Source organism: Lithobates pipiens, unplaced genomic scaffold (genome assembly GCF_037356315.1).
Source record: "Lithobates pipiens isolate NorthernLeopardFrog02 unplaced genomic scaffold, aLitPip1_a1.2 Scaffold_27, whole genome shotgun sequence".
In the NCBI taxonomy this organism is placed as follows: Eukaryota; Metazoa; Chordata; class Amphibia; order Anura; family Ranidae; genus Lithobates; species Lithobates pipiens.
This window is the reverse complement of record NW_027507788.1, coordinates 84473305-84485142: the sequence shown is the minus strand read 5'-3', so window position 1 is coordinate 84485142 and position 11838 is coordinate 84473305. Positions and strand designations below refer to the sequence as shown.

Genomic DNA, 11838 nt, shown 5'->3' with positions numbered 1-11838 from the left:
TTAAAACATGGATTTCATAGATAGACTTAAATCACATGACTTAAATCACATCTTATTACACACAACAAGGATGCATCATCCAACATGCAAATGCAGCATTATACACACACACATACATACAGTACATGCATTATCAGTCCAAGTCATTTAAACCATGCAATGTACTAGATTATGCAAGACTAAAGTCACATCATATTACACACATCAATGCACTATCCAACATGCAAATACAGCACCAATACTCTGGTAGTTTGCAAATGTTGTGTGTACATAGTAATAGCAGCACCCATAGTATGCAGCATACAGTAATACAGCATATGGAGGGGTTGTGATCACCCAAACTGAGCACAGGTACATAAACTAAGTAGCTAATGTGTAATGCATCAAAAAATTTAAGTATCATAAAAATAACATAGTATACATACAATAATAGTGTATATAGAATGTCATATGCAGATATGTAGCATTTGACAGGTACATTAATTTAGTGGCTTATGTACAGTATAGTAAAATGCCATAGTATATATGTAATAATAGTATAGAGTATGTATCATATAGCTATGCAGCATATGTCAGATACATGAAATTAAGTAGGTGAAGTGTAATATATTATAACATGTAGGTGTCCAACATACTAATAGTACATTTAGTATAGCAATTAAGCATATGGCATATTATGCACAGGTGCATGACATTAAATTGCTAATGTGTAATGTATCATAAACTATGATATACATGTTACAGAAATCTATGTATTAGATATACAATATATTTTAATATATAATCATAATACATAAAAGTGATTTATGTGTCATGTATCATCCAATATACATATTATAGAAATATGTATATTAGACATTTGACATATAATACAATATGCTCTTATACTATTGTATATTGTGTTTATATGGGAAGTGTTGTATACTGTATTCAGTAGGAATATTAATTGGTCATAAAAAGGAATAAACCTTCTTGAGCTACATATAGAATCAGCCCTAACCCTGTCTTGTCTCTGCCTTCACAAATGTTGTCAGCTTTGTGGTATTGGTGTCACTTTGGATGGTCACATCCCTCCTCTGTGCAGTGCTAGGCTGTACATGGAGGGCTCTGCGCTTGGTAAGTGGTTTAGCTCAGTGATTCTTGTAAAGACAATATTAAAAAAAAATGCTGAGTTGATTCTTTTTGTCAGATCAATAGGCTGAGCTGTAATAAGGTAAGTGATCCTGAACCTCCTGCCTTTATAGCCTGCACTGGAGCTGCTATTCCGCTTTACTATGGCTGCTGGAGAAAGCTGCATGGTGCTTTTTTTTTGCTGAGGTTTGTAAATCCTGCGGTGCTGTACGCTTTCACAGATTACTAAAGCTAATTGACATTTTGCTACGTGCACACTATTCCCATCCATGGGGGCTGATTGATGGAAATCAGAGTCAGAGAAACGCACACAGCAACCAATCAGCTTTCATCCTTCATTTTGTCAACCTGCAATGCAAGAATGAAACAAGGAATCTGATTGGCGAGTTGCATCCATATTCACCCCATGGCTCCTTTGCTCCAATCTTCCCCACATACAGGTTTATGCAGCAAGGCACTGCAAATTCCAGAAGCCCCTATCAACCAATCAGGTTTCATCTTTCATTTTGCCAACCTGCAATGCAAGAATGAAACAAAGAATCTGATTGGCGAGTTGCATCCATATTCTCCCACATAGCTCCTTTGGTCCAATTCTCCCCCATGCAGGCTTATGCAGCAAGGTACTGCAAAGTCCATAAGCCCATATCAACCAATCGGGTTTCATCTTTCATTATGCCAACCTGCAATGCAAGAATGAAACAAGAAATCGGATTGGTGTGTTGCACATCTTGTCTCCCGTATACTTCTTTTGGCCCAGGCTCGTTCAACAAGGCACTGCATAGTCCAGAAACCCCTATCAACCAATCAGCTTTCATCTTTTATTATGTCAACCTGCAATGCAAGAATGAAACAAGGAATCGGATTGGTGGGTTGCATCTCTTGTCTTCCACAGAGTTCTTGTTTAGCAAGGCACTGCAAAGTCCAGCAGCCCCTATCAACCAATCAGCTTGCAATATCTTGCAGAGAGCAGTGGACAGGGGTTCTGATTTGTGGCTTTGGATTACTGCAATTTGCACATTACTCTCTGCTTTATGAAATAAACCTTTTCCAGACATTGTAATGTGCAATTATATGAGCAAAAGCCACCGAGTGGCAGATTAATTCTGATTGGCTGCTGAAGATTAAATCATTGTATTCTTAACCCTTTGCCTTTGTATGATTTTCTTTTTTACAGACGAATCGCCTTGTGGATTTTCCTCCATCAGAGGTCTGTTCCTAGTATTTCCTGCTCCTCCAGCACCCTGCAATCATCCATTCTCCTCCATCACATCCTCAGCCCTGTGATTGTGATTAACTTGGCGTTTTTTTGCAGCATCAGGACCTCAAGGGGAGCTGTAGGTTACACGGAGATGGGAGCACAGAGGGGGGAGATCTCCCCAGCCTCGTCCTTGCTCTGATCATTCGTCCTCACCATCCCTGCAGAATATTCATTATTATCACCAGCGCAGTCATTCTCATTCCAGTCCATGTGGGGGGTCACGTGACGCCCAAAGACTGGGGGGGGGGGGGGGGGGGGGAGAGATCTAGCGGATCACAGCCGGGATCTGATAGCGAAGAACGGGGGTTCTGCCAGGCTGGGCCGGCTGTAAGGGGCCTGCAGAGTCTCCAATGATCCGCTCATCGCCATTACCGCAGTATGAGGGATTGTCGGAGCGGAGCTGCCATTGTCATCGTGGCTGGTGTAAAGGGGAGAGATGATGCTGGGAGCTCCTCTGACAGCTCAGTGCACCACACTGCACCATCCTCCCCCTACTCAGCACCTCTCTATGTACACTTCCCATGGAGGGAGATCAGAGCACATAACACTCATCACACTGGGGGGTACAAAAATCCATTAGTCATCAGCCTTGATCCCCAAATTCCTATCCACCTATCACCTATCCAACTTTCCATCTACCCACTTATATCATCTATCCATCCACATTCTACCTAGTCATCTACCTACTTATCTAACCTTTATTATATCATCTATCTATCCATCTACTTTTCTGCCTACCCACCTATCTCATCTTTATTATATCACATATCTATCTATCTTTATATCCTTCTACCTATCCATCTCACCCACTCATCTAATCTTTACTATATCACTTATGTGTGCATTATCTGTCTCATACCCTCTTTACAAAACTCAGTACCATCCTGTATATGCTGTATGCATTCTGTATATATATATATATACATATACTGAGCATTTTATACAGGATGATATACTAGGCTGTAGTTTTAGTCTATGTACTAAGCTATCACTATGCATACTGTGCTCTATGGGAGACTATGGGGGTTATTTAGGAAAGGCAAATCCACTTTGCACTACAAGTGCACAGAAGGTGCACTTGGAACTGCACTTGGAAGTGTACTTGTAAGTACAGTCACTGTAGATTGGAGGGGAAGCTATGAAATTAGGTGAAGCTCTGCTGATTTTTTTTATCATCCAATCACGTGCAAGCTAAAAGGCTGTTATTTATTTCCCTTGCATGTCCACCTCAGATCTACAGCGACTTTACTTCCAAGTGCACTTGCAGTGCAAAGTGGATTTGCCTTTCCTAAATAATGCAGTATCTGCTTCAGCCCTATGGGGTTGATTTACTAAAGGCAAATCCACTTTGCACTGCAAGTGCACTTGGAAGTGCAGTTGCTGTAGATCTGAGGGGAAGGTGTGAAATGAGGGGAAGCTCTGCTGATTTTATCATCCAATCATGTACAAGCAAAAATGCTGTTTTTTATTTTCATTGCATGTCCCCTTCTGATCTACAGCGGCTGTACTTCCAAGTGCACTTGTAGTGTAAAGTGGATTTGCCTTTAGTAAATAAGTCCCATAGTCTCCCATAGATTACAGTATGCATAATGATAGCTTAATACATAGATCAAAGCTACAACCTACATCACCCTGTTCTTTAGGAAAGGCAAATCCACTTTGCACTACAAGTGTAAAGTGCACTTGGAAGTGCGGTCACTGTAGATCTGAGGTGGACATGCAAGGAAAATAAAAAACAGCATTTTAGCTTGCATGTGACTGGGTGATAAAATCAGCAGAGCTTCTCCTCATTTCACATCTTCCCCTCAGATCTACAGCGACTGCACTTCCAAGTGCACTTGCAGTGCAAAGTGTATTTGCCTTTTATAAATAACCCCCTATGTTCTCCTACTTGCAGTATCTGCTTCATATTCATCCTCTTTTATAAAAAAAAATATAGTGGTACAGTACAATTCTGCATATTATGTGGGCAGTGTGTATATATGTACACTGCATTATATACAGGGTGATGTAGGTTGTAGCTTTGATCTATGTATTAAGCTATCACTATGCATACTGTAATCTATGGGAGACTATGGGAGTTATTTACTAAAGGCAAATCCACTTTACACTACAAGTGCAATTGGACGTGCAGTCGCTGTAGATCAGAAGGGGACATGCAATGAAAAAAAAAACAGCATTTTTGCTTGTACATGATTGGATGATAAAATCAGCAGAGCTTCCCCTCATTTCACATATTCCCCTCAGATCTACAGCGACTGTACTTCCAAGTGAACTTGCAGTGCAAAGTGGATTTGCCTTTAGTAAATCAACCCCATAGGGCTGGAGCAGATACTGCATTTTCAGTATTTGCTTCATACTCATCCTCTTTTATAAAACTATAGTGTTACAGTACCATCCTCTATATGCTGCATGCATATTATATACAGGCTGTAGCTTTGATCTATGCACTAAGCTATCAATATAGATACTGTGCTCTCTGTGAGTCCATGTTCTCCTACATAATAAATGACACACTCTGCAGTGTTATTATCAGAAGCTGCATACAGTATACCCCCCCCCCCTCCTATAGGTGACATTTGCTGTCTATAGAGAGGACCCCACTAAGATCTGCCTGCATTGTTACCCCTTGCTTGCCTGTGGCCTGCATCGCTGCATAGCCCCCATCGAGTTACATCACTGCATCACTTTATTGTAGTATTTAGCGGAGAGTCCCTATCAGACCCGTTGTTGTGCCAGTCCATGCAGAGGCTGCTGGTTGCACCTAAAACTTTTAGCAAGTTGAAGTTGCGTAATGAGGCACTGCATAGGGAGCCCAGAGCAAGGGCAGGTGCCCAGGCTGCAGGAAGGGTCACTCAGGCACCCCCTGAGATTTAAGATGGGTCTAAATATTGCACAAAGCCCCCCAACGTGTAAATCGATACTCTGCGTCGTCCACAATCTTAGAGGAATGCCAACAGCAATAGCAATGCCCAGTAATCAAAATACTGTATTTTTCTCCCCACTGCAAGGGCAATAGGTCATTATATTAGCTCTGAGTTTTAAATGGGGTTGAAGTAAAAAAAATCATAACCTGATGCATTGATTAGGGGGTGAAAAATGGGCACCTTTAGTTCTAGAAGGGAAGCAGGCAGCACCCCATAGGCTTCAATGACTGCGCTGGAAAGTCAGGAGATCAGCAGGTGCTTCTGGTTCTGCCTTGCTGCAAGCAAGTAGAAAAAAATCCCAACTCAGGAACAATCAATGGAGCTGCATCTTAACTGGTAACCTTAGAATTCTCCAAGGTGCAAGCTGAGGATTGCAATTTGCCTTATGCGTGGAGAATCCTATACAATGTCAGCAGCATAAAAAAAAGATTAATAATAATAATGTAATCATTAAATAAAACACATGGGTGACTCTACACATCTCCCAATCCCCGTTTTAATAATAATAAAAAATAATAATAATGCAGCACTTACTTGTGAATGAGCACTTAAGTCTGTTTAGCTTTTAGACAGGTCCCCTTAAAGGCAGAGTAGTGCACCTTATCAAATAATAAATACATTCTCCTAATGTGTTGTCTCTGTATTATTCCCCACAGGATGAGCATGGACTCCAGCACAGGCTTGTGAATGACAATGAAAAAAAAAAAGAAGAAGAAAAGTATTGGTTAAAAAAATAGAATAAAAAAAAAAAAAAGAAAAATCAGCTTGATCGCAGATCCGATTTATATTGTTGCATTGCCTGGCCTGCTGGTTACAGCCGTGTCAAAAAAGAATGGGAGGTTTCAAAAAAAAAAAAAAAAAAAAAAAGAAAGAAAAAAAAAAACGAAAAAAAAAACGAGAATGGTTTGTGCCTGAGATTGTAGCTCTCCCCCAGCTTGCAAGATGCAGAATGGGGTTGTGCCCAGTCTGCTGCAAACCGTGCTATGACATCATCGCCTCATTAAGGTGGAATATCAATCTTCCAGCTCTTCTTGATCCCACTTTGCCTCCTGTTGATGGCTGAGATCGGATCTGACTTGGAGGGGTGGCGTTGTCACAAGCGCAGGGTTGCTGTAAACAGCCCACACTGGTACCCTCAGCGTCTCACACCTGTAGCAAGAATGGGCATCTTTGTAATGGAGCTAAAGGCAGGGAAAGAGGAGGCATGCATTTGCAGCAGATGAATGCAATCTGTACCCTGAGATGTGATCAGATGAGATCAGGGAAGTTGCATTGCTGAGGCTCAGGGATCTCAGTGTAAGAAGAGCCTTGCCTGGAGCTGTGTGATGGAGGAGCCACCTTAAGAGGATGCTGTAGAGTTGTGAAAAGAACGTGTTGAGAGGTGCTGTGTGTTGTTGGCCATGCCACACACACACACCACACACACACACACACACACCCCACACACACACACCACACACAGAGACACACAACACACACAGACACACAATACACACACACAGACACACACACTACCTTAGCACAGATATGGAGGCAGAGGAATGGAAGCATCCTTTCAATTGATCATCTTGTTCAATAAGCAATTCCACCAGTGGTGCTGGGCATTCTGACACTTGATGCTGACAGCTGCTAACAAATAGATTCTTTATGCCAGGACTATCTTCACTGCAGTGTGTTTGTAGATAGTAAAGGTTATGTCATTTAAAGAAGCAAGAATCATAAAAAAAGAAGACAAAAAAATAATAAAAAAAAAAGGTTTTAAAACTAGACTCTGGGAATTAGACACAATCTACCCTGGCAATGGGCACCCCTGCAAAGCAAGGGTTAAAGCCTAACTAGGGATGAGCGGGGCATCATCCAAACTCATCTCTAGCCTAATTATAAATGCACTCGTGAGCTGCGGGCTGGGTCATTCCCACCCCGCAGCTCAGGTAAACAAAGAATGACCCAGCCCGCAGCTTACTGGAGTAAAAAAAAAATAGTGTAAGTTCATAGTTTGGCTAAAAATGAGTTTGCGGGGTAACCAAGCTAATATCTAAGCCTTAAAAGAGAAGTATGGGGTTTTTTTTTTTTTTTAGATTCATATTTAGGTAGGTGGATGCAGCATCAATCCGATGCTGCATTTGTCCCCCGGCGCCTCTAACACTGAGAATCAGCAGCTCTCTGCTCTGCCCCCTCCTCGCTCACTGGAGTTCTGGGCTGTGAAGGAGGCAGGAGCGGCCGGCTCAGGCTCTCAAAGTTTTGCTGAGAGGCTGAGCCGGGTGCTGGTCCAGGCATGTGGGTGGATCCCGACTCTTTGGTCTTGATGACGCCCAAGCCTGGAGTGACGCTGTGATGTCAGCAGGTGGTGGACTTCAGCCCGCTCTCTGCTGAAAATGGGTCACAGGAGTGCAAAACAAACTGCACTCCTGTGATCCACAGGAGAAGTACAGCCAGACGAGCTTTGGCTGTACTTTTCCTTTAAAGAGGGAGTCCACCTAAAACAAATTATTAAAAGCCAGTAGCTACAAATACTGCAGTTGCTGACTTTTAATAAATGCACATTTACCTGTCCCAGGGTCCAGCGATGTTGGCAGCCAAAGCCGAGCAGTCGCTCGGCTCTTGGCTGCTGCCGCCACCATTCTCATTGAGGGAATCAGGATGTGAAGGGTTGCAGCTTCACTTCCTGGTTCCCTAGTGCGCATGCACGAGTTGCACTGCACGTCGTAAGTGGTCCCCGCAATCTCCTGGGACCTGTGTGTTTCCCAGGAGACAGCGGGTGGGGTGCAGGAAGGGGCGTGACCCCCGCGGGAGTCTATTCCCAGAAGTGGGTGCAGATACCCCCCTGAAAGGTGTCAATTGTGGCACCGGAGGGGGGGAGGAATCAGATGAGCAGAAGATCCACTTTTTGGTGGCACTCCACTTTAAGCCTAGTACACACCAGTAGTTTTATTTTTGTTCAACCTAGCGGGGCTAAACGAAAAAAAAAAACCCTGACAGCTCAGGAGGAGCCGCTGTGCTAACTATCCGGCGTTAGTACAGCAATTTCCCCTGGTGTACTATTGTATTCTTATGGGACAGCCCCCACGCCAGAACACTTTGGTCAGCGTTCTCAACCATTGGCTGAGATCTCTGATTGGGAGGCGATCAGCAGACTTTTTTTGGTCATGCCCCTTCTACAGAAGCCAACCAAATGGCAGCTTTGTTAGACTACTTCTTTTGAACTAGCCAATGCCGCCTGACATTTGGTCTGTGTGTACTGGGTTTAACAAATGGCTTCTGTGGAATGGTCCTGCTGGAAACCAGCATTTTATCAGAGCTTGCAGCAAATAGCCACAACGCTGATCAGTGTTTTCTGCGGGAGAGGGCGGGGGGCGACGACTCCCAGCTGTCAGAATGCAATTACACAGCCGTTGAGATCCCTGCATCCACACAGGTGGGTGTGAGATTTTGGTAGAACGGTTTGATCAGTGAAGGACATTTTTTTGCCTGCTGGATTTTTCCCCAAATTGGATCATGCTTTTCTGGGGTTTTTTTTTTTTTCCTTCCTCTGGATCAACTGTGGGTAAAGGATTGGGTATATGAGATTATTATTTTTTTTTTTATATGGCTTAACTAGATGGACTTCTGTCTTATTTCAACCTGATTAACTATGTAACATTTAATACACAATTATAAATATTACCTTTAATCCAAAAAGTATTAAAAAAATCTTTACACATTTACAAATAAAACCAAAGGGATTGGCTCGGATGAATATGATCAAGATGATAGTTAAACAATGTATCTCTATATCTACTAAGTCAGGAGGTCAACATGTTTCACATCTTTGCTTCCTCAGGACCTCAATTCCTTTGAGTGTAAATAGAGATCCTTATCAAAGAAGAACATGGCTATTAATCATATCTATATCAGATTTTTTGTCAGGTAAAAATGCTAAATATATATCTTTTCCTATACCAGCTCAAGTGTACAAAGGTAAATATGCATCAAAGATCACGTATAATTGGGAATAGCCTTCTGAAAGGTGGTGTGCTAGGTGTCATCAAGGAGCAAGCCTTTAATTGATGTCATATAATCAGAAATTCTAAATATATATATATATATGAAAATGGGCAGATAATCCTATGCAGAGAAAAATGAGCAAGAGGTTGGTAAACTATGGAGGGGGACTGTACCTGTGCTAGAACAACGCCGAAACATAGGGCAATATGTACTTACTAAGATTATAATCCCAAAAGGCGAAAAAGGAAACAGTCACTCTTAACTCAGAATAGGGAGCTATATAGCCAGTGCGTCCACCTACCACCTATGGTGTCAGAGAAAAAGGAAAAGCAATCAGACTACAATATACTAACGAAATTCCATTGCGATTCTCAGGATCACACATTTACCTCAATGATATTCTAGATGGCAAGCAATAATAATGATTAGTCCCATGGATCCTGCAGTATTTCAATTGGGAGGTAAGTGTTTGCGAATAAAGATTGCAACTAATCTTGTTTCCTCAATATACTTGAATCGCTTTCTATGAGACCTATTCAATATGGCCCATAGTTATATTTGACAGTCACTTACCAGCCACCTTGCATCTCTGCAGACTAAAAAACCCCCATACACACTACCAGATATTCTGCAGATTTTTTCCTTCAGATTTACCAAAACCATGTAGTGCAAGGGCCTGCCTGATTGTATACAAATTGAAACTCCTAAGGTTTGACCTCATATTATATGGTTTTGGTAAATCTGAAGGAAAGAATCAGCAGAAAAATCTGACAGTGTGTATGGGGCTTAACACAGTTTAAACAGATACTGGTGCCAAATTGGCTTCCTATCTGCAGCTAGTATCAGGTGTGATTAGGGGAATGCCTAGTTCAGCTTCCCCATGTCCTAAAGCAGGTCATATAGTAGGCCCTATTCACTACAGCTACGCTTGTGCAATGCGCAGAAGCCAACCTCGGCACAGAACACTGACCCAAAAGTACACGCATGCGTGGTAGAGCAAATCTCGCAATCTCGGCCAACAGCACTAGAGTTCCCATATAGAAGACGAGAGAGTGCAACTTCCACTGTAATAGTTGTGCTTCTCCTTATCAAGCAACCACAATTACTATCTTTCAATTGACATATAGCAGGCACTGCCATAGTTAATATATTATAACACCTACATATTCAGAGCGCCAACCACAACACACCAAATTTAAATGTAATAATAGTAATATTTAATATACAGTTAAAAAAAAGCCATAAAATAAAGTAAAATAATCCTAACACCTAAACACCACCGCCTTGGTTGAGGTAGGAGGCTATTTCAAGTCTATCTAACCCCCCAGATATTAACCATATGTGGGGTCCCACTCAGAAACAGTGACATCAATTTGGATCGCATTTGAAGACACCAAGCACATCACTCTAGCTCATCACTCATTTGTCCAAAATGTATTTAAAACACACAAATTCCCCTATTCCACTGGTACATATTTTTGGAAATATAATATAAATTGCTGCACTAACCTCTGACATCTATTTTAGTTTCTATTCCTCATTCATTATTCATTACAGTATATATATATATATATATATATATATATATATATATATATATATATATATATATATATATATATAAAAGATATTATTGTTCATGATATTGATATTGGCAGACAACAGGACACAGTAGGACAAATGGACAAACCAGGAACAGATCCTGCTCAGACACAACAACCAAATTAAATTATAGTAGAATATTGAGCAGTGGTGGTGCGTCCATAAGGGTGCATGCTGGGCGCCGCACCCTCTCTCCAGCCACCCCTCTATCACCAATAGAATCTATCTATGGCCGCCGCTGCTACCCCCTTTTCAGATGCAGGGCGCCTGAATTACAGTGGCGGGGGGCTGTTTTTGAATTACATGATTAGAGCCATAGGCTCTAAAAGGCATCAGAAAAGGTGACCTGCGGGCACCATTCAGCTGTGTTAGAAAAGCAAATTAATATTCGCTTTCCTAACACTAAACCGCCTCTCCGGCAATCAGGTGCTTGGATCTGTTACCCAGCACTTGATTGGCTGAAATGACGGCCGCTGTGATTAGACAGAAAGGATGAACCACCGCTCCAAAGTAATCCTCGAGGACTGAAGCTCTGTCTCCTGTTGATGAGCCCCAGGTGCTGACCATTACACACACACTGAGCAAACAAGGAGGACAAAACTCTGGATAGCCGCACACTGGAAAAAGACTTGAAATCCCATCTTTAATTGAAACAACGTGGTTCACATCAAAACAAGATCTTAAAATCCACAGCAAAAGGAATAACAGGGTACAGGAAAATGCTAAACGCTATGATTAGACACCTGGCATCCAATCATAGCAGAGGATGGGAAGAGAGGATGGGAGAATACATCGGCAGGCCGGTGGGGGGGGGGGGGCACACTGGCAGCATTGGATATGGCACAGTGGCTGAGTTCGATGGGTCACAGTGATGGCAATTGATGGGCACAGTGGGGGCAATTGATGGGCCCAGTGGCGGCAATTGATGGACACAGT

General features: G+C 42.1%; 1 protein-coding gene across 5 annotated transcripts in view; it reads right to left on the bottom strand.

Moving 5' to 3' along the window:
* LOC143933949 (voltage-gated potassium channel KCNC1-like) overlaps positions 1 to 6073 on the bottom strand; it is a 222705-nt gene extending 216632 nt beyond the window's left edge. For all 5 annotated transcript variants that reach the window (XM_077457150.1, XM_077457146.1, XM_077457148.1 and 2 more), the window contains exon 1: positions 5851 to 6073. The gene's annotated coding sequence lies outside the window, so the exon portion shown is untranslated. The remainder of the gene's footprint in view (positions 1 to 5850) is intronic.
* Between the last annotated feature and the right edge of the window lie 5765 nt (positions 6074 to 11838).